Below are 23,255 nucleotides of genomic sequence, written 5' to 3'. Positions count from 1 at the left end.
CAGGATATATAGCAACATGTGTGCGTGTTTTTTCTCTATCATGTAAATTATGTTTTAGGTACATTGTTAGAGTTCGTAAACAAGTCTGGATGGTGCCTGGCAAAATGCCAGAGGGAGTGGTTTGTGAAGTACAGCCAGTGAGCCATTAAGTGTGGAGATTCCTGATTGGTTGACTGATGTATCTAGTTTATACTAATTAAGATAAGCTGTGTGGAATGTATAAATACCTCTGTTGTCCTACAATAAAAGGCTCCCACTCCTGCTGTATGAATCTACACAAGTTGTTCGTCACCCCCGGTTATCTTGCTGCAGCCAGACTGCGGCAGTACATATTCTTCCATTTCTAACTTTTCTCATAATTATCATTATTTATGTCCTCTAAGCACTACGGTACTTACAGGTGTGCATCTGCGATGGTTAATTCACATGTCACCTTGAGTGGGCCATAGAATATCTAATTAAACACACTCTGGGCCTGTCTATGAGGGTACTTTCAGATGTGATCAGCATTTGAACCTGATTGCCCTCCCCAGTGGTTGAGCTCATCCCTCCTGGTGAGGCCCAGAGAGGGACTGGATATATTGGCCTTAATCCAGAATGGACCTTTTGTTCTGCCTTGGGGCCAAGTAGCACCATTAGTCTACCAGCGTCCTGGCGTTGTGTGGCATGTCATAGGACTCCACATGAGCCAGTTCCTATGGTGATCTCTCTCCTCTTTCTCTCTCTGCCTATGCATACATACCTATAACATTTAATACATAAATTAGGCATAAGAAAATATTGCCTGTGATAACTAATAGTAAAATAGAACAAGTATAACAATGTGCTGTAATAAAAGTTATGTGAATGTGTTCTCTTTTGAAAAAATCAAGACAAATCATATTCTTGGACCATGGTTAATTATAGGGGGGAATTAAACCATGGAAAATTTCTTCATATATTCCTCGTGTAACAGGGCTCCATTTTTGTCCTCCTTTGAACATAACCCTGTGGCTTATTTTAAAACACACACACACACACACACACACACACACACACACACACACATATATATATATATATATATATATATATATATATATATATATATATATATATTTTCCCCTTTCTCTTCTCCCTCTCCTCCTCTCTAACCTTGGGGGAAGCAAGATTGCCCTTTTTACATTCACACACAGTTATGGTTTAGATGTGAGATGTCACCCAAAAGCTCACATGTGAGACAATGCAAGAAGGTTCAGAGGAGAAATGATTGTGTTGTAAGTCTTTACCCAATCAGTGAATTAATCCCCTGATAGGAATTAACTGTGTGGTAATTGAAGTGGTAGGGTGTGACTGGAGGAGGTGGGCACTGGGGGCCTGGCTATGGGATATATATTTGTATCTGCATGTGGAGACCTCGCTCTCTGCTTTCTGATCATGATGTGAGCTGTTTTCCTCTGCCACACTCTCCTGCCATGATTTTCAGCCTCTCCTTGACTCCCAAGGAATGGAGCTGGCTTTCTATGGACTCAGACCTCTGAAACCATGAGCCCACAAATAAAATTTTCCTCCTTTGATATTTTAGTCACAGCAGCAAAATAGCTGACTAAAACACACACAAGAATAAAGTAATTCAGACTTCTGGATGGTGCCAGAGGACCTAAGAAATTGCTATCTCCACAATTTACAAGTGAATTATGACCCCCTGTGTTAGGGTCTGTAAACAAATCAGGATGGCACTTGGCATTTTGCCAGAGGGAGTGGTTTGTGAGGTGGCACCAGTGAGCCATTAAGTGTGGAGATTCCTTATTGGTTGACTGTTGTCTCTAGTTTATGCTAATTAGATAAGCTGTGTGGAATGTATAAATACCCCTCCTGTCCTACAATAAACGGCTCCCACTCCTGCTGTATCAACGTACACAAGTTGTTCGTCACCCCCTGGTTATTTTGCTGCAGCCGGACTGCAGCACCCCTGAGAAGACCACCTGGAATGTAGCCTTTGAATAACATTTTAAAAGCTCTCTACCACATTCCTGCCCTCCATGGGAGAGCCACAGACTCTAGGACAAGAGACCCCTGTGTTTCTCTTTTGCTAGCAAAGCAACAGAACTTCTTTTTCCTTTTTCCTCAAAACCTTGTCCTCATTACTGAATTGGCATCAGGGAAAGATCAAGCTACTAATAATAGCTGTATTCCTGCTAGTTCTGTCTTAGAGAATCCTGACTCATATGACTTTCCCCATATTTTGAATCCTTGCAACAAGATTCCCCCCTAATTCCTGCCACAGCAATTAACTGCCAGACATCTTCACGCATGTCCTCATGTGCCGCAGTCTGGCTGGGCACAAATCACGAGCCACTGAAGCAGGAACAAACTTTATTTTTAAACTGCAGGAAAACACTTCACACAGCTCCCGGGGAATCCTCCGGAACGCACCAGGAGGCTTGTACAGGAACCCCCAGCCGGAAATATCTCTCCCGGAAATCCCTCCTCCTGCACTTCCCCAACCAATGGGAACTCTCGGGGAATCCCCGGAAATCCCCATGAGAACTCCAAAATAGTGCGAGAACTCAAAAGTTGCGGCAGAGGCGGATAGTAAAGCCTCGCCTGTCAATCAATACTGTTGGCAAAATGCCAGGGGCCATACAGACTCGGCAGTGGCTCTCAGCACTCATGGGGTTATGTGTGAATTTTCTCCTGGACATACCTGTGTAGGCAATTATCAGCATCCAAGAGATAAAGAATCAGCTCACAACAGTGCTGAGCTCTGTTCAATACTTTCATAGGGAAATAGCATAAACAATGAATGCTGAATTAAACAAAAGCTAAAATGTAACTGTTCTAAAAGAAAAGTGGCAGGCAATGGTCATACTGATGAAGAGCTAGTTCTTCAGTGACCACAGAGGGAATAATGTGGATAACATTTGCATCGTTAATAACAGCAGCTATGCATATTATTTAGTAAAATAGAGATCTGAAAGTCCAAGAGAAAAACAGCTACAAAGGTTAATCTTGGTGGCATCTAGATAGGGTATCATGATAAATTAGAGGGTCATGAGCCTTATGCATTTCACAGTAAGCCTTCTAGAAAATGGATATTTCAAGCTATAAATATGTGAAAATAACTCACTGGGATTGTGCAGAAAGCATTCATTTTTACGTTTTATATGGGGACTATTTGCAAAGATGATTGCAGGTAGAGAAAATCATCATGGATAGGGTAGTTCTCTAGTGTTAGAGTCTGTAAACAAGTCTGGATGGTGCCTGGCAAAATGCCAGAGGGAGTGGTTTGAGAAGTAACAAAAGCAAGCCATTAAGTGTGGAGATTCCTTATTGGTTGACTGATGTATCTAGTTTATGCTAATTAGATAAGCTGTGTGGAATGTATAAATACTGCTCCTGTCCTGCAACAAACGGCTCCTACTCCTGCTGTATCAATCTACACAGGTTATTCGTCACCCCCCGGTTATTCTGCTGCAGCGGGACTGCGGCAAATGGTGGCCCGTTATGGGGAGCCCCGGGACACTCGGTGGTAAGTGACGAAAAAAAGCTGCCTGTCCATAGATAGGACGGGAGCAATCTGCTCGTCCCTAGGCAGATAGGGCGAGAGGAAAAATGACCATTTCGAGAAAATGGAGAAGATTGATACATTATGTTTGTGTCTTGTTTTGTCTCAGTGTATTGTATTGTCTTTGTGATGAAAATATGGAAGTGGTGTTAATTGTTGAAAAAAGGAGGCACCCAGTGGAACCAAGAATAGTTAGGGCATGTGTTGATGGAAGCCCAGGAACTCTAGTCAGAAAGAAGAAAAAAGTTCAGAGGAGGAAGGATTATCAAGAAAGAAATTGCAAAAGGCTACTACTAAATACTTTTCGTTATCGGAGGGTGCGTGAAGCCGCATGGAGGCTGCCGTGTATAGGAGCCGATCACGGTGCAGCAAGGAATTTCCAAGCTGCGGCAGCCGGATCTTCCCCGTCCCCCGACCGGGGAGCAGGACGCCACAGGGAAAGCCCAAATCCAAACCTGAGCCCGGAAGCAGTTTGAGACCAGGACTCTCCCCAGGGCCATCTGGGGCTGCCCAGGATGCTACAGCTGGCAAAAGACACTACTGGCATCCCTGATGTTTGGTCATTTTCAATGCCAATAACTAAGCTACAATGGTTCTCCCACACCTGGAAGCTAATGAGTAATAACACTATTAATGCTTATTTCAAATGTAAAAAACCTTGAGATAATGTACTAAATTGTTCAGAAGGTTGTTTTCTTAGTTGCTGGGAGCCATTAGCCAAGTAGGTATGACAATTTCCTTGCCAGCGTACCCCATGTTGCTGACATGTTGCAGTGACATTGAATGTAAGTGACCTTGCTCAAGGACCAAGGCAGATTAGGGTGTTCCCGGTTTTAAGATAATCTTGTTTAGGGAGTTCCCAGTTTAGGTTCCAGGTTTAAGGTTTAAGATTATTCCTGCTGGGAATAGGGCGTATCCTGCTGCCTGAGTTCCCCTTGAGTTCTCACGGGATTCAGACAGTATATTTTGGAGATAGAAGCCCAGTGGAGGTGAATTTGGGAGAGAAGGTGGATTTGGGCAGAGAACGTGGATTTCCCCAGAACGTGATTGTAGACGGCTGGTGTGAGTTTGGGAATAAAGAGTTGCTGTTTGAATCTACAAGCTGTGTGGTGGCTCGTGATTTTGTGCCCAGCCAGACTGTGGCATTTGTGCCCAGCCAGACTGCGGCATTTGGTGGCCCGTACGGGGAACTTCTGAAGCTTAGAGGTAAGTGAAATTTCTCACCCTTGAGGAAGAGAGAAAGAATGGGTGAACATTTCAAAAAACAATGTGTTATTGTTTTGATTTATTTTGTTTTTATTTCAAGTTGCCTGTTCCTAGAACTTTCTCAGGCAAACTGGGGAAAATGGTTGACTCAATGTTTGAAGTTGTTTGCCTCCGAGCAAGAGAAATTGTTAGAGGAAGGAGACACCCCAGTGAGACCAAGAACAATTAGGGCATATGTTGATACAATACAAAAATGTAGCCCATGGCTTTTTAAAGACAAGTTATTAAGTATATCAATGGGACCATCATGGTATCCTGTAGAAAGATTTTTCTTCAACAAGAAAGAGAAGGCTAGTTCTGTTTGCTACACTTGTCTAAGATCTTGGTTTCTACAAAGTTCTGATTAATTTACAAAGCTAAAATGTTAAAATATCAGCCACTAAATATGAAATCAAGTACTCTTTACTTATTAAGTTCCATAAGGTAATATATTTAAACATTATGTGTGTTTTCATAAATTGGTGAATGGAAAAAGTTTAATATTGCTTTGGTCTGTGTCTTTGCTAAAACAAGGTTACTAAGAGTTAAGATTCTATCATGTGTAATTTATATACAAAGAGTATAAGAAGTTTCAGTTGGGTTTCAATTATAGTATTATAGTATCATAAAAAAAACATGAAAGTCTTTCATCTTATTAAAGTGGAGTAATTTATCTAAATCAGAAATTTTATAAGAGTTGTTTCAGAATGTAAATTTATAAGAAGGGTTAACAGTTAAAAAAGAGATAAAAAGATTCAAGATGTGGGAATATATATTAATATAAAAGGTTAAAGGAAAAAGAAATGTTTCTAGATGAGATAATCTCTGTGGTAAAGTAAAAAGTTATAAAATGCCATTTAAAAAAAAATTTTGAGGAAACTAGACTTACTTTAAAAGCTTGAGAAAAGAAGAAATAAAAAAAAGGTATTTGTACATGGCAGATTGAGACAAAGTTTCTCAATGGAGTTAAAAAAAAAGCCTTTAATTGAAAGGCAGCCATGTAAACTAACATTAAAGCGATTTAATCAGAATCTAAGCCTCGTTTAAAAGAGTGAAGTTGTAGGTGGTGAAAAAGTACATTTAAAAGTACAGTATAGATGATAATTAAAAGGCTTTAAAAGGTTAAATTGAAGGTAATCGAGATACCTTCATGGCGGAAAAAAGATTGCTTTATTGCATCATTCGAAGCCTAATTAATCTTAAAGGCATTACTTAAAAAAAATGGGAAGATAATAGGATAAAAGATTTAGATAAAGAAGATTAAAAATTTAAAGTGAAAAACTTTAAAGACAGAAGTACAGAAAGGTAAAAAAAGAGAAAAGATGTAGAAAGATAGATTAAAAATTTGAAGTGAAAAACTTTAAAGACAGAAGTATAGAAAGTTAAAAAGAATAAAGATAAAGAAGATGTAGAAAGATAAAAAAAAAATGTAGGAAGACAAGAATTTTATACCCACAAAATAGGAAAAAAAAAAAAAAAAAAACTAGGAGGAAAATAAGCAACTAAGGGTAAAAATACAAACCTTAGGGAAAAAAACTAGAAGATAGAAATAAGATAGAAAATGGTTGAAAATGTCAAGTAAGGTATTACACAGATAGAAAATGCAAAAAGCTAAGACAACTATTAGATACAGACATATACTTATTAAAGCAAAAAGAGGGAATTGGAAGGGGGTATATATCCCCCAAAGATAAACTTAAAATAACGCTTTTTACTCTAAACTTTTTAAATTTGGATTCATCAGGACTTAGTGCTGCGGAAAGGCATATGTATCCAAAAAATGTACATAAGCCTAAAGTACTTTGGAAAGATATTCTAACAGGACAATGGAAAGGTCCTGACCCAGTGATTGTCTGGAGTCGGGCGTCTGTTTGTGTTTTTCCACAGGGAGAACAGCAACCCATTTGGATTCCAGAGAGATTAACTAAAACAGTTTCTACAGATCGAAAAGAAGATGATTTGACTCAAATCCATACCAGTTGATATCCAGAACTCCAGCTTGGCCATTCTTACATCTGCGACAGTGATTAACCAGGATGCTTTTTTCAATAGCTATTTTATTATTGCATTTTTCCACATCATAAGGTTCTATTTTTATTTTTTGAGCTCATACAAACCTAGGTTAATGTTTTTCTGATCAGTTTTATTTTTTGACTGTGGAGTTTTTAAACATTGCAATGGAGATTTCACCTAGGTAAAGCTACAAGGCCTTTACTATTTTCTTATGTGTTGTACGTTTGTGTACACTCTTGTGTTTTGTGTTGTATGTCTGTATGTGCGTATGTCCATATTTCTTGTATGAGGAGCGCTCATGAAAAAATGGATCCGAATTATTATTATTTTTTTATTCACGTGATTTAAATGGTTTAATTTAAATTAGGTAAACAGCTGTTAAGGATTGTTTTTAAAGGTGGTTAACAGATCTGTTTGTTTACTAATTTAAATTAGGTAAAAAGCTGTTAAGGATTGTTTTTAAAGTAGGTTAACAGATCTGTTTGTTTACTTTCACCTTTCCTTTTCATTATATTTAATAATTCTTTTCAGGATAATGTCTCTTTAGCATCATTGCCAGAATTCCTATCTCCATCCCAGTGCCGGTGAAGAACTCAACAAGTAATGCTCAATCAAAGAGTCAACTTACTTTGGGAGGAAACGGATTTTGGGAGGAAATGGACATATTGATAGATTCCTCTGCTTTGAACTGCTTGCAGAACTTGCCTGGACTATGTAACTATCGTTTGGTGCAGCGAATTGTGGTAATGCTGGCATATCTTTGCTGATGGTGTCACTAGTGATGCAATTTTTATTTCCTTGCCAGCGCACCCCATGTTAATTGTGGTAGTGCTGACATATCTTTGCTGATGGTGTCACCAGTGATGCAATTTTTCCCAAGGAGCCATCAATTGGCTTGGTGTCGTGGCATTTCTGTATCCTCCTCCCTTCTGCTAGTGATGGTCTAAAATTTGGGGGCCAATGGCTTATGCTGGACCGGTAGTCAGTGACGGGTATGATCCAATTGCAGTGATATCAACCTAAGACAGGAGGCTGACGCCTAAAGGTCAGTTTTCCGATGACGGGTAAGAACCATATGTTGAATTGGACAACCTACCAGGCACGGTCCATAAGCCACATTAACCTCACTCCCCCACTGGCACCAAGGCCAAATTTGGGGGCCAACAGAGGTGAGGCAAAGAACCTCACCCCCCCACTGGTGCATAGACCTATCCACAAGTATGGCTGTATGCTGGACCGGTAGTCAGTGACGGGTATGATTCAATTGCAGTGGTATCAACCTAAGACAGGAGGCTGACGCCTAAAGGTCAGTTTTCCGATGACGGGTAAGAACCATATGTTGAATTGGACAACCTACCAGGCACGGTCCTTAAGCCACATTGCTTGTTGTTTAATTAATCAGAAGGGGGGAGATGCTGGGAGCCATTAGCCAAGTAGGTATGACAATTTCCTTGCCAGCGTACCCCATGTTGCTGACATGTTGCAGTGACATTGAATGTAAGTGACCTTGCTCAAGGACCAAGGCAGATTAGGGTGTTCCCGGTTTTAAGATAATCTTGTTTAGGGAGTTCCCAGTTTAGGTTCCAGGTTTAAGGTTTAAGATTATTCCTGCTGGGAATAGGGCGTATCCTGCTGCCTGAGTTCCCCTTGAGTTCTCACGGGATTCAGACAGTATATTTTGGAGATAGAAGCCCAGTGGAGGTGAATTTGGGAGAGAAGGTGGATTTGGGCAGAGAACGTGGATTTCCCCAGAACGTGATTGTAGACGGCTGGTGTGAGTTTGGGAATAAAGAGTTGCTATTTGAATCTACAAGCTGTGTGGTGGCTCGTGATCGTGTGCCCAGCCAGACTGTGGCATTTGTGCCCAGCCAGACTGCGGCACTTAGTAGAATGCTACAGGATTTTCTTTAGCCATCCGGAGTTCCTGCCTTCATCCCAGTGCCAGTGAGGACGAAGGTAGAAGAATTTCCAGTGTTGCTGAAAACTGGACGAGACTTCAGATCAAGTTAGTTGCCTGCAGAACTTACTTGGACTGTGATTTAAGCTAGCTGCCTACAGAATTACCTGGACTGTGATTTACCTGGACTATAAGTTAATCTATTGAGACACTGTTTTACCTGGACTGAGACGACAAACTGTAATCTACAACAAATTGTAACTCGGTATCTTTGCTGGTATAATTTTTCCAAGGGCTTCTTGCATGGAGCCATCAAGTGGCTTGGTATTGTGGCATTTTGTATCCTCCCCTTCTGTTTGTAGCAGGTTATTTATGGTGTTTCTGTAAAAACCACTATGGTCGTTATTTAAATTAAACAAAAGGGGGAAATGTTAGAGTCTGTAAACAAGTCTGGATGGTGCCTGGCAAAATGCCAGAGGGAGTGGTTTGAGAAGTAACAAAAGCAAGCCATTAAGTGCGGAGATTCCTTATTGGTTGACTGATGTATCTAGTTTATGCTAATTAGATAAGCTGTGTGGAATGTATAAATACTGCTCCTGTCCTGCAATAAACGGCTCCTACTCCTGCTGTATCAATCTACACAAGTTATTCGTCACCCCCCGTTATTTTGCTGCAGCCAGCCAGACTGCAGCACTCTAGAACAGTCCCAGCAAGTGTCATCAGCCCCACATGTGACTGCTTGAGCCAGAAGAGCCTTACAGAAAAAGCTGCCTTGAACAGGGGTGTGACTTTTGTGGTTTACACATGAGATGTCCCCCTGAAGCTCATGGGAGAAACATGCAAGAAAGTTCAGAGGTGAAAGGATAGTGTTATGAGAACCTTGACCACTGACAGGGATTAACTGGGTGGTAACTGTAGGCAGGAGCAGGTGGATCACTGGGTGTGTGCCTTTGGGGCATATATTTGTCCCTGGTGAGATAACCTTAGTCTTTCTCTGTTTCCTGGTACCATGTTCTGAGCCGTTTTCCTTCACCGTGCCCTTCTGCCTTGATATTCTGCCTCACCTTGGGCCCAGAGCAATGGAGTTGGCTGTATATGGAATGAGACTTCTCAAACCATAAGTTCTAAATAAACTTTTCTTCCTCTACATTGATCTTATAGTGAGTTTCTTAAAGATTTTTCCTGTGCTTCATTAATGAAGCTCACTAAATGAAAGTCTTATTTAGCATAAACAGGAAAATGTAATCGGTAGTTTAGTTTTGGTCATGTTACAATAATTTCTTGTCAGAATATTAATGTAAAAATGAAGACATTATTTTACACTCTTAGAATGTGGTTTCTTTCCATAGTTGATTATATCGCACTCTGCATTCCACTTGTAACCACTAGAGGGCAGAGATCTTGTTGGTGGAATTAGAATAGAGGGGTCCTATGCATGCAAGAAGCCTGTTCCTCCTCTAGCAAGATTTCATCATTCAGTCATAAGGGCCTGTTGTCCTGGAGAGGCCACGATTGAGGATTCTGGGAGGAGAGATGTGTGGTCATTCTGTGGGGCCACACTGACTCTTGATATGGAGTGAATCAAGGGGATGGGCATGGTCCTGGGGTGGGGGTTGCACACAGAGTAAAGAACACCTGCTCCCAAGCCCACTGTCTCCAAATGCTGCAGACCTGAGGTGGCCTCAGGTGGGAACACTGCTGGGAATGTCTGCTGCATGGGCACACAGTACAGCTGAAGCCCAAGAACCGATGGTGGCACACAGGCAGCCCAGATGCCTGAACTCTGTCCTATGCGAATGTCCCCACATCAGAGCACCAGTGCTGTTGTGGAGGCCATGATCTCATGATCCATGTGAAAAATGCCATGCTCATCAATAGGATCAGTCTGTTGGCCAAAATGCTTTTCTTGGAATGAGGAGGCTGCTATGGCCTGGGCCAGCCTAATGGAGAGAGGCTCAGCATTTCACAGAAGGTGCTCAAAGCATGGCCAGGGACAGAGCTGCCATGGGTTGGGCCAGGGTGGTGCTGCTAAGAGGGCAGTGGCAGCAGAGTTGGTAATCCTTCAGACTCTTCACCAGAAGCCCATAAAGTGCAGCAAGAACTGTTAGGAAGAAGCAAATCCCTAGAGAATGTAGGACACATCAAGAGCCTGATGACTCCAAAATGCATATAAAGTGCCACCTAAAGAAGACAAATGGAGTTAGGCCTCAGAGGAGAACAGCCTTGCAGAGGAATCCCAGAGGGGGTAGGCATGAGATATGTTGAGAGCTGCTCTTTTTTGGAAGGAGAGGGCCAAACTGAAGCTGCAAACAGGACAACTTCATGGACAAAGGTGTGGAGAAAGGTTTGAAATACTTATGTTGGAAACTGGTGACTCAGTTTAACAGACCAAAGCAATTCTGTCCGCCACTTAAGGACAGGTCTAAACCACTCTGATCTAAGAAAGTTGAAAGAATGTTGATAAGGAAGTGAGTCGACAAAACTACCTGGAAAGGTTGCATTTTTTTTTTTTTTTTAAGTTTAAGGAACAAAGAAAAGAACACCTGTCAGAAGTGGGATTCGAACCCACGCCTCCATGCGGAGACCAGAAACCCCGAGGTGGGAAGCGAGAGCTTGAGTCTGGCGCCTTAGACCACTCGGCCATCCTGACAGCTATGGGGGAGTTACTAGTGAATCCTGATGTTAGTGAGTGGCCAGGGGGACACGGACCTCTAGAACACTAGGACGCTGCGCTGCAGAACTGCCTGCGCACCCTTCCTCTCCTCCCTCGCCCCTCCGCATCTCCACCCCCCTCTGCGCCCTCAGCCCCTCCGCACCGCGCTTCCTCACCCTGGGCAACCCTCGGAGGACCTCTGTGGAGGTAAGTGGATTAAGATATAATGCACGCTCCAGCCGCAGAACCTGCAGCCATCTCGGCAGAGCGGTGAGGCTGGACGGTGGCGGTGGTCTGGCCGTCCTGCCGGTGGGAGATGGGCAAAGTGAGCCCCTGCGAGGAGGAGTGAAGGATGCGATACCAGGGCCAGCAGCAGCACAGCTCGCAAACTGCAGGCCCGGTTCTGCCCCACACACGCGCCGTCGTGTTTTATTGGATCACCCTTAGTTACCCCTGTGCCCACGACATCAGAAGCCAAAGTCAGTGAATCACTGGTTTCAACTCAAAAGGAAAGTTCTCCTAATGAAACGATTTCCCAAATGCTAAACCAAATATACACACAAACAAAACAAAACATGCCGCAGTCCGGCTGCAGCAGAATAACCAGAGGGGTGACGAACAACTTGTGTAGATTGATACAGCAGGAGTAGCAGCCGTTTATTGCAGGACAGGAGCAGTATTTATACATTCCACACAGCTTATCTAATTAGCATAAACTAGATACATCAGTCAACCAATAAGGAATCTCTACACTTAATGGCTCGCTTTTGTTACTTCTCAAACCACTCCCTCTGGCATTTTGCCAGGCACCATCCAGACTTGTTTAGGAACTCTAACATTCCCCTGGCAAAATGCCAGGTGTTATTTTGACTTGTTTACAGACTCTAACAAAAACATAAAAACCACCCTCTTTCCTTTTCCCCATTACCAGCACAACTGGAGGCGGGCCTTGAGGGAGGTGTTGGGAGATGCCCAGAACCGAGGGAGCTTGCTGTAGGCATGAACCTCCGCGACTGTAACGTGCATTGTTCACTCCAAGTAGACACAGGGCCAGGGGGGTGGGGACTGAATCAGATCGCAGATGCACCCAGTGTGACGGATGAGAGCCAAAGCCACCAAGAGGAGGCTACAGGGGTCTTGTCTGGGTTATCCCTCTGCATAGGTGCTCCTAGCCTGTCTCAAGAAGGAATGAATGCAAAGGGACTGCACTGCCCTGAACAGACTGGTCCTTCCAGTCTTGAATGAGTTGAGGCTGAAGAAAAACTGTGCCGGCAAAGATGAGAGGAAAGTCTGCTCCCCGGGTCCCCAGCTCTGGAGAACACAAGACATCTCGTTTCTGGAAGTGCAGGAAAAACACTAAAGGGGACAACAGGACTTGATTCACCTGCTGTGGGTCAAAGTGATAGCCTTCATCTCCTTGTTCCATCTTTAGATTTTCTCCGGGATTATCCTCAGCTACTCCAATCATTCCTGAAAATGGCCCCTTCCTTCTTGTTCCCCGCTCCAATCTGGTGGGGAAGCCTGTTATTGCCATCTCCAAGGATCCTCTGCCCCAGAGACTAATGAATTCCTCTCTGTGATAATTAATTATTGGAATAATTTTCCTTCTTCCCACAATTGTTTACATTAATCAATTTGGCTGTTCAATGACAGTACAATATGAAGGTTAAATGACCTGTTCAATAATTACATTGCTCAGGTGACTGAGCCACACTTTTGGAAGACTCTAGTAATCTCTGGAACCATGGGTTGATTCTCCCAGCTATTCTCAGTAAATTTATTTATTTTTTTAAGATGAAACTAAATTCTCTGTGGTACAGAGGTACACAAGGGTAGAGTGGCCTGGATAGCTCAGTTGGTAGAGCATCAGACTTTTATTTTTTTTTATTTTTTTTTTTAATATTTATTTATTTTTTATTTTTAGTTTTTTGGCAGACACAACATCTTTGTTTGTATGAGGTGCTGAGGATCGAACCCGGGCCGCACGCATGCCAGGCGAGCGCGCTACCACTTGAGCCACATCCCCAGCCCGAGCATCAGACTTTTAATCTGAGGGTCCAGGGTTCAAGTCCCTGTTCAGGCGCAAAATGAGTAAGTTTATTCCTTTTTACTTCAGAAATACTTGACCAGTACTCATTAGTTATAAAAGTAAAACTTGATTTACTTTCTCTTAATTTTGTCTCCAAAAATTAATTCAACTGTTTGTGAATTTCTAAAGGAAATTTAGAATCATGGGCAACAAGGAAAAGCATATTAAAACAACTAAAAATTGTGTTTGCTGTCCCTTTTGTGCTTTCCTTTCAAACTTTATCTTCTAGCCCCACAATTTAGATAACCTGTAAAAACGCTGGAAATGGCTAGTAGAAGTGTCACATGCCTACAAACCCCGTGAACCCAGAAGTCTGAGGCAGGTACATCAAAAGTCATGAGGTCTGTGTGACTTCAAATGGTTTTTCTTTTTTGTTTATCTGTTAATTTTTGTCTAACTATGTTACATCTATCTTGTTTTTCTTCCGCATTTTTTATTTTTTCATTACAATCGTACATAGTGATGGAATTTGTTGCTACATATTGCCGCAGTCCGGCTGCAGCAAAATAATGGGGGGGGGGGTGGGTGACGAATAACTTGTGTACGTTGATACAGCAGGAGTAGGAGCCATTTATTGCAGGATAGGAGCAGTATTTATACATTCCACACAGCTTATCTAATTAGCATAAACTAGATACATCAGTCAACCAATAAGGAATCTCCACATTTAATGGCTCCCTTTTGTTACTTCTCAAACCACTCCCTCTGGCGTTTTGCCAGGCACCATCCAGACTTGTTTATGAACTCTAACATTCCCCTGGCAAAATGCCAGGTGTTATTTTGACTTGTTTACAGACTCTAACAACATATTATAGTGCACACAATATAAAAATTTAACTTAGCCAATATTACTCCCCAGAACTATGCCCCCCCCCAACAACCTCCCACCCCTTGGTCCCTCTCCTCTACTTTAGTTTTCATTAGATCCACCCACATCTTACTTTTCCTTTTTCCTCTCTAGCTTCCTGTATGACAGAAAACTACCATCCTTAACCTTCTGATTTGGCATATTTTGCTTAACATAATAGTCTTCAGTTGCATCCATTTTCCTTAAAATGACATAATTTCATTTTCTTTATGGATGGATGGCCGCAGTCCGGCTGCAGCAAAATAACCGGGGGGTGACGAACAACTTGTGTAGATTGATACAGCAGGAGTGGGAACCGTTTATTGTAGGACAGGAGCAGTATTTATACATTCCACACAGCTTATCTAATTAGCATAAACTAGATACATCAGTCAACCAATCAGGAATCTCCACACTTAATGGCTCGCTGGCGCCACCTCACAAACCACTCCCTCTGGCAAAATGCCAGGCCCATCCAGACTTATTTACAGACTCTAACATTTGCTAGGTGCCATCCTGACTTGTTTACAGACTCTAACAATGGATAAATCTTTATTGTGTATATATGCCATATGTTCTTTATCCATTCATCTGTTGGTTGCATAGCTAGGCTGGTTCCATAGTTTGGCTATTGTGAATTGTGCTGCTATAAACAGGGGTAGGAATGTATCACTGTACTATGATGACTTTACTTTTTCAGGATAAATACTGAGGAGTGGTATAGCTGATCATATGGTGGTTCCATGCCTAGTCTTTTGAGGAACTGCCATTCTGATTTCCATAGTTGTTGTACTAATCTACAATCCCACCAACAGTGTCAAAGGGCTCCTTTTTCTCCATATCCTCTCTAGCATTTATTATTATTGCTATCCTTTTTTTTCAATATTTATTTTTTTAGTTGTAGTTGGACACAATACCTTTATTTTATTTATCTTTATGTTGTGCTGAGGATCGAATCAAGGGCCTTGCACATGCTAGTGAGCGCTCTACCCCTGAGCTACATACAACCCCAGCCCCATTTATTGCTATTCTTGATGACTCATTCTGACTGATGTGAGATGAAATCTCAGTGTAGTTTTGATTTACATTTCCCTGATTGCTAATGATGTTGAACATTTTTTCATGTATTTGTTGGCTATTTGTATTTATTTCTTTTGAGAAGTGTCTATTGAGTTCATTTGCTAATTCATTAATTGGGTTATTTGATTTTTTTGGTATAAAGATTTTTGAGCTCTTTATATATTCTAGATATTAATCTTCTATTAGAAGAGTAGTTGGAAGATTTTCTCCCATCCTGTAGCTTCTCTCTTCACACTCCTAATTGTTTGCTTTTTAATATGATGTCGTCCCAATTTATTAACTATTTGCATTGGTTCCTGAGTACTAGGGGTCCTATTGAGAAAGTTGTCTCCTGTGCCTATGTGTTGGAGTGTTGACCTTACACATTTTCTTCTAGGAGTTGCACAGTTTCTGATCTAGTCTAGTCTTTGCTTCTTTTTGAGTGATTTTTGTACGGGGCGAGAGATATGGGTCTAGCTTCATTCTTGTACATATGGATAACCAATTTTTCCAGTAATATTTGTCTAAAAGGCTATATTTTCTCCACTGCATGTTTTTGGCACTTAGTCTTCTTTCTATTCCATTGGTCCATGTGTCTCTCTTACTCCAGTATCGTGCAGTGTTTGCTACTCTCAGCTCTGTGGTATAATTGGAAGTCAGGCATTGGGATGCCTCCAGAATTGCTTTTTTGGCTTAAATTGCTTTGGCTATCCTGAGTCTTTTATTCTTCCAAATGAACTTTAGCACTGTTTTTTCTAGTTCTGTGAGGAATGTCATTGGTTTTCATGGGGCTTGCATCAAATCTATACATTGCTTTTGGTAGTATGGTCATTTTAACAATATTCATTCTGCTTATCCATGTACATGAGATGTCTTTCCAGATTCTGAGGTTTTCCTCAATTTCTTTCTTGTATGTTCTATAGTTTTCACTGTAGAGGTCTTTATTTATTCTTTATTCCTAGTGTGTGTGTGTGTGTGTGTGTGTGTGTGTATGTATGAATGAAATTGTTTCTCAATAGATTCATTTTTGGTATATGGGAAAGCTATTGATTTTTTTATGTTGATTTTGTAATCTGCTGCTTTGCTGAATTTGTTCATTAGCTCTAGCAGTCTTTTGGTGCAGTTCTTTAAATCTTCTAGGTATAGAATCAAATCATCTACAAACAGTGATAAATTGACTTCTTCTTTTCCTATTTTTATCACTTTAATTTCCTTCTATTGCCTAGTTTCTCTAGCTAGACTTTCTAGCACTATATTAAATAGGACTGGTGAAAGTGGACATACTTGTTTTGTTCCAGACCTTAAAAGAACTGATTTCAGTTTTCCCCATTTATTGAATTTGGCTTTGAGTTTTTTATATATAGTCTTTATGATGTTGAGATAGGTTCCTTCCACGTGTAGTGTCTTCAGTGTTTTTACCATGAATGGATACTGAATTGTGTCAAAGGCCTTCTCTGCTTCTATTGAGATGACTAGGTAATTTTTGTTTTTAATTCTTTTTATGTGATGAATTGCATTTATTGATTCAGTATATTAAAGCATCCTTGCATCTCTGGAACAAAACCAACTTGGTCATGGTGTATAATATTCACATTTTGTTGCTAAACAGGATTTGCTAATATTTTATTAAGTATTTTTGCCTCTATGTTTATCAGGGATATTGATCTGTAATTTTCTTTCCTTGATTTTCTTCTTATCTGGTTTTGGTATGACTATGATATTGGCTTCATAGAATTAATTTAGACTTGTTCCATCCTGGGTTGGGGTTGTGGCTCAGTGGTAGAGCATTTGTTTCATATGTGTGAGCCACTGTTCTCAGCACTGCATATAAAAAAATGAATAAAATAAAGATTCATCAACAACTAAAAATATTATATATTTTTAAAAAGAAGTATCCCAGCCATTTCTAGTTAAGAGAGTAACTTGAGAAGTATTGGCAATAATTCTTCTTTTTTTTTTTCTTTTAACTTTTTTAGTTGAACAACTTTGTTTTACTTATTTACTTATTTTATGTGGTGTGAGGATCAAACCCAGTGCCTCACAGAGGCAAGGCAGACGATCTACCACTGAGCCACAACCCCAGCCCCAGCAATAACTCTTCTTTAAAGGTCTGTAGAATTTAGCTGAGAATCCAATTGGTCCTGGGATTTTCTTTTGGAAGGCTTTTTATTACTGCTTCCATCTCATTGCTAGTTATTGGTCTGTTTAGGTTTACTAGGTCCTCTTGATTCAATTTTGGCAGATCATATTTGTCTAGAAATGTACCCATTTCTTCTAAGTTTTCCAATTTATTGGAGTATGAGTTTCCAAAATAATCCCTAATATTCCACTGGACTTTTGTGATGTTTGTGGCAATTGCTACTTTTTCATTTCTAATTTTATTAATTTGAATTTTCTCTTTTTCTTTTACTTAGTTTGGCTCAGGGATTATCCAATCTTGTTTATCTTTTCAAAGACCAAGTTTTTGTTTCATTGATCTTTTGTATTATTTTTTTTTCTTCTCAAGTTCATTGATTTAGGTTCTAATATTAACTATTTCCTGCCTTCTATTAGTTATGGAATTGGTTTGCTCTTCTCTTTCAAGGGCCTTGAGATACATCATTGCATGTTTATTTGAGATATTTCTGATTTTCTTATGCAGGTACTCACAGCTATAAACTTTCTTATTAGAACCACTTTCATAGTGTCCCAGAGGTTCTGATATGTTGTATTACTATTCTCATTTGAGTCTAAGAATTTTTAAATTTCTCCCTTGATTTTTTTATCATCCATTCATCATTCAAAAGAGTATTGTTCAATCTTAATGTGTTTACATAGTTTCTGTAGGATTTTGTCATGGTGGTTTCTAATTTCATAACATTATAATCTGATAAGATTCAAGAAATTATTTCAATTTTTTGTTGTATTTTCTAAAAGTTGTTTTGTGGCCTAAAATATGGTCTATTTGGAGAAGCTTCCGTGAGCCGCTGGAAGAAGGCATTCAGCGGTTGTTGGATGAAATATTTATAGCTGTCTGTTGAGTTCATTTGTGAAATTTTGTAAGGATGCTTAGAATTGTGGGTAACAGGGTGAAGCATATTAAAACAAGGGAAATAACTCCATTTAATTACTCATAATTACCCAATTTTTATATTCCCCTGAGTGGTGTTGGAGAAATACCTTATTCTAGAAGGTGAGGTACAGTTTTGGGCTGGCCACTTGAACATAAACTGCTCTCAGAGAGCAGTGACATGTGTCTCTGATCTCAGAATTCCATAAGTCTTAGGTAAGATGCTAGTACGCAGTTTTCCTACCCTGCAGAAAACAACTGGGCCTGGGGCTGCAGCTCAATGGTAGACCCTGGGTTTGGTCTCCATCAGGAGGAGCAGATGGTGAAGCAAGTCTAAACACGTTTTGAAATTCTGCTGGCCGTCCCTGGTGCGCTTTCCTTTCAGACCAATTTAGACAATCTATAAAAACTTTGGAAATGGCTGGGCGTGGTGACATGCACCTGTGAACCTTATGACTCAGGAGGCCGAGGCAGGACCATCCCAAGTTTGTGGTCAGTCTAAGAATTTAAATAGTCTTTGGACTACAAGTCAAGGCCTCACCCGGTAGAAAACCGAATGTGCAAGGCTAGAGCTACATTTGCTTCAGGAACATTTCCTCTTCTCCACCATGTCATCTGTCCCCGGGTGAAAAGGCCTGAAGTGGTTTGCACCAAGCACTGAATCTGAAAAATTATGGGGTGCCCCATTTTGCACCTTGAACTGGATTTCAGAAATCTGCTGTGCCTGATTTTTAAATGTGAATTATTTCAACAGAAACATATTTTAAAAGATCCACAGTCTGCTTTTCCTTAGACGGAACCTCGCTCTCTCTTGAGTCCTAAGTCTGTTGGTGAAAGGGTGAGATCTCCCCAGGAGCTGGAGGAACCTATGGCTTCAGGGACTCCAGGGGCTGCCCAAGCGTGGCTCCGTCACGCGGGGCCTCAGGCGGGCACCCACCCTCCCTCCACACTGAGCACCTGTTAAGCAACCTACTCAGAGGCGCAGTCTCAGGGCAAGTGAAGAGGAAGGTGGAGCTGAGAAGAGTGAGATCCACTTGGTCGCACCTGCCCTGGTGTGGGGTCGGTGACTGCAGAAACCGGTTGCATAGCAGAGGGGATGGGGCTGGCGCAGGACACCCAGCCGGTTTTGTTGTTGTTGTTTTTGTTTTTGTTCTGTTTTATGAACCTAGGAGAGGAGGTGTCCAATTTAGTGATGACGCCGTCAGCGAAGGTCGGGGAAGAAAGGTGGAAGTAACAACTTACAACACAGGATTCGAGTCCCGCGTCTTCTCCGGAGTGTTTCAGGAACGTCACGATTGGGATTTCCCAGGTTCTCTAGGGTGGGCGGCGGGAGGAGCCGCGACAAGCAGGCGCCGTCACCGCGGAGCTCCCCTGCGCAGAAACCAGCGCGCGGAGTCCCCAGCTCCGGGTTCCTCCGCCGCGCCCCGCCGGAGCGTCCGCTCCCGCAGCCTTCTCCAGCCTCCCCCGGGGCCCGTCTTTTCTCCCCCTCGCCTCCGGCGTTCATGCTCCATTCTCCACTTTTGCACTTAGGTCGTCTTTTCCCGTCCGTAACCGTAAGGTGGAACCAGTGGTGATGCCCCTGCTTGGAACTCCAGAGTCCACGCACCGGGTCCTCCTGACCTGTGTTCGCTACAGCTTAACCTAAAGTCCATCTCTTTCAGAGACAGGAGTGACCCGACGTTGAAAAAGTAGCATCAGCAGTCCCTTCAGCCTTCAAACATTCCCGAGACGGAGTTGACAAGGAAGGGAGGACCGAGGTGGGAACTAGACTTTTCTGTTCTCGGTTCAAGTTCAAGAGGCTGGATAAATGGTTCCGGAAGTAATGTGAGTTTTGAAAACGTCGAGCAGCGTGGAGGAAGGTTGGTTCTCCGGGGTTTGAGATCGGGCAAGAAATGGAAGTGGCGCGTGTGAAGCTGCAATGCATTTCCTTCCCGGGGAGCCTCGGAATTAGGAATAGCGGTGGTTTGGGGGGTCTCAGGCCTCTGTGTGGTAGGTCCATCTTCTGCTTGCATTCTTACTTGTTGAAGTTGCAGGGTAGCGCTCTTGCCGACCCACAGAAGTTGGCTCAACTTCACATGAAAATACAGCTTCGTTTTCTCGTTTTTCCTTCTGTATTCATCTGTCGTCTGTGTCCCCTTTCTCTATCCCCAAACGTTCCTGGATTTCTCCTCTGACTATGGCCTCACAGCAAGCTCTGGCCAAAGCATGGGATGTGAGGATAAATGTGGACATAGCTCTGAGCATTCCAAGAGTGAGAAGCTTCGGAAGGGAGGCAGAACTCAGGTTAACTTTAGATGATTGCCTTCAGTTTTCTGAAGAATAGATTCAGGATTTTCTCCCCGTACCAGCTTTAAATCGCCTGCCTTCTCTACTCAGGTGGGCAATGGCCTTGTCAAAGTGAACGTTGTGAAAAATCTCCTACTCATCATGAAGACGAGATAGAAAGAGACCGAAGCCATGGAACATGCAATGAGACATTTGGCCTGTAGGGGCCTAGTCTGTTACGTGGTTTAAAACGTGGGTTTACATTGTGCTGTGTCAGGAATTCGTTTCCTTCTTGCTGACAGGAGGGAGGCGGCGTCTGAGGAAGACTGCGCACAGTCTCTGCATCAGCTGGTCTTCTCTTGGAAGCACTACAATTCCCTCATCCTTCAGTGTCCCACTGAAACTATTAGACCAGAATTTTCATTCCTCTAGTGTGCTGCCAAATGTAACATTAAATATATACGGTCTACTCTCAATAAGTGATAGTAACAATAACTGTGGTTTTCTGGACTTTGGCTTCACCTATGATTCATACTATCCTCCTGCATTTCTAGCTCATTCCCTCTAGCAGGTTCCCTTTCTGGATCTGATGATATGATTTGTAAGTGTTGGAGAAATCACTAGGCCTTGTCAGTTTGTATGCTTTCTGTCCTTAGCCCAGGAGAAGAAGACCTACACTGAGGCTCTCAATCCTCCTACCCCAACTCTGCAAGTTGCTTATTACACCTCATGTAAGTTTCCTGTGTCCTAAATCTAGGGAGAAATTTTGAAAAGGAGCATGAACATTTATTGTCTTAAATGCCTCCTTACACTGCCTATAAATTGCAAGGAAGAAACAGAAGTGTGATTACACAAAACAGGCAATATCTTGACTGGGTGACCAGAATGAATGTCACTGGTTCATGAGGGATAGAGAGGTCATGTAACTCCAGAGGTGATGTCCTGACACTTCCTATGTGGTATTGCTGTGGAAGATTCATGATATCAGTCTAACCATGAGAAAATGTCAAAGGCAAAATAAAGCATGCTTTATGACTAAAAAAAAAAAAAAAAAATCGGGTGGGGTAGACCATAGTCTTCAAACATATCATTGTCCTAAATATCTATTCTAGATAAAAAGGAAGGTAAAGAGAATACAACTAAATAAGAAACTTGAATCTGAATGGATCCTTTTTTTTTGGATGGAAAAAGAATTCCATAAAGAACATTTTTAGATGAACTGAAAAAATTGATATATGGATGGTAGATTAGATTAAAAATGTTTCATCCATATAAAGTTGAGATTGACAAGTATATACTAGTCAAGTAAGAAAATAGCCCTGTTTTTAGGTAGTGTACACTGATGTGCTTAGGACAGTAGGGAGAGGGTTTATATATTTAAAATATTTCAGGGGCTGGGGATATAGCTCAGTTGGTAGAGTACTTGCTTCACATGCATGAGGCCCTGGGTTCAATCCCCAGTACCAAAAAAATAAAAATAAAAATAAATAAAATAAAATATTTCAGAAAGAAAATGGTATGGAGGAGGGTTGCAAGTGTGGCTCAGTGGTAGAGCACTTGCCAAGCATGAGCAAGACACTGGGCTCCAGCCTGAGTGCCAGAAAAGGGGAATGTTAAAGTCTGTAAACAAGTCAAAATAACACCTGGCATTTTGCCAGGGGAATGTTAGAGTTCGTAAACAAGTCTGGATGGTGCCTGGCAAAATGCCAGAGGGAGTGGTTTGAGAAGTAACAAAAGCGAGCCATTAAGTGTGGAGATTCCTGATTGGTTGACTGATGTATCTAGTTTATGCTAATTAGATAAGCTGTGTGGAATGTATAAATACTGCTCCTGTCCTGCAATAAACGGCTCCCACTCCTGCTGTATCAACGTACACAAGTTATTCGTCACCCCCCCGGTTATTTTGCTGCAGCCGGACTGCGGCAGATGGTGGCCCGTTACGGGGAGCCCCGGGACACTTGGGGGTAAGTGACGAAAAAAAAAAGCTGCCCGTCCATAGATAGGACGGGAGCAAATCTGCTCGTCCCTAGGCAGATAGGGCGAGAGGAAAAATGGCCATTTCGAGAAAATGGAGAAGATTGATACAGTATGTTTGTGTCTTGTTTTGTCTTAAAATGTTGTATTGTCTTTGTGATGAAAATATGGAAGGGGTGTTAAGTAAATTACTAAGGGAAGAAGGCACCCCAGTGGAACCAAGAATAGTTAGGGCATGTGTTGATAGAAGCCCAGGAACTCTAGTCAGAAAGAAACAGAAAGTTCAGAAGAAGAAAGATTATCAGAGGAGGAAGGATTATCAGGAAAAAAGTTGCAGCAAAAGGCTATTACTGAATACTTTTCGTTACCGGAGGGTGCGTGAATCGGCGCTGCGGCTGCCACATGCGCGAGCTGGTCATGGCGCAGCAAGGGCTTTCCAAACGGCGGCAGCCGGCTCTTCCACTGCTGAGAGCCCAAATCTAGACCTGACTTGGAGGCACAGTCTCGCAGGCTCTTGCTCCCTGTGCCCAGTAGCAGTTTGAGTCCGGGACACTCCCCAGGGCCATCTGGGGCTGCCCAGGTATTACAGCCAGCAGAAGACACTACTGGTGTCCCTG

At 41.9% G+C, this 23,255-nt stretch overlaps 2 non-coding genes across 2 annotated transcripts; one reads left to right on the top strand and one right to left on the bottom strand.

The window, feature by feature from the left end:
* Nucleotides 1–11,246: 11,246 nt before the first annotated feature.
* On the bottom strand, nt 11,247–11,352 carry Trnal-caa (transfer RNA leucine (anticodon CAA)). Its single transcript has 2 exons — nt 11,315–11,352; nt 11,247–11,292 (listed from the first exon to the last, which is right to left on the bottom strand). It is a non-coding gene; the product is annotated as a tRNA-Leu (tRNA).
* A 1,843-nt stretch (nt 11,353–13,195) lies between these two features.
* On the top strand, nt 13,196–13,438 carry Trnak-uuu (transfer RNA lysine (anticodon UUU)). The gene is made up of 2 exons: nt 13,196–13,232; nt 13,403–13,438. It is a non-coding gene; the product is annotated as a tRNA-Lys (tRNA).
* Nucleotides 13,439–23,255: the final 9,817 nt, after the last annotated feature.

This window comes from Marmota monax, unplaced genomic scaffold (assembly GCF_021218885.2).
Source record: "Marmota monax isolate L192 unplaced genomic scaffold, Marmota_monax_Labrador192_F-V1.1 WCK01_AAM20220418_F8-fsc00141, whole genome shotgun sequence".
Lineage (NCBI taxonomy): Eukaryota > Metazoa > Chordata > Mammalia > Rodentia > Sciuridae > Marmota > Marmota monax.
The sequence above is the reverse complement of the archived record's forward strand: the minus strand, read 5'-3'. Positions and strand labels throughout refer to the sequence as shown.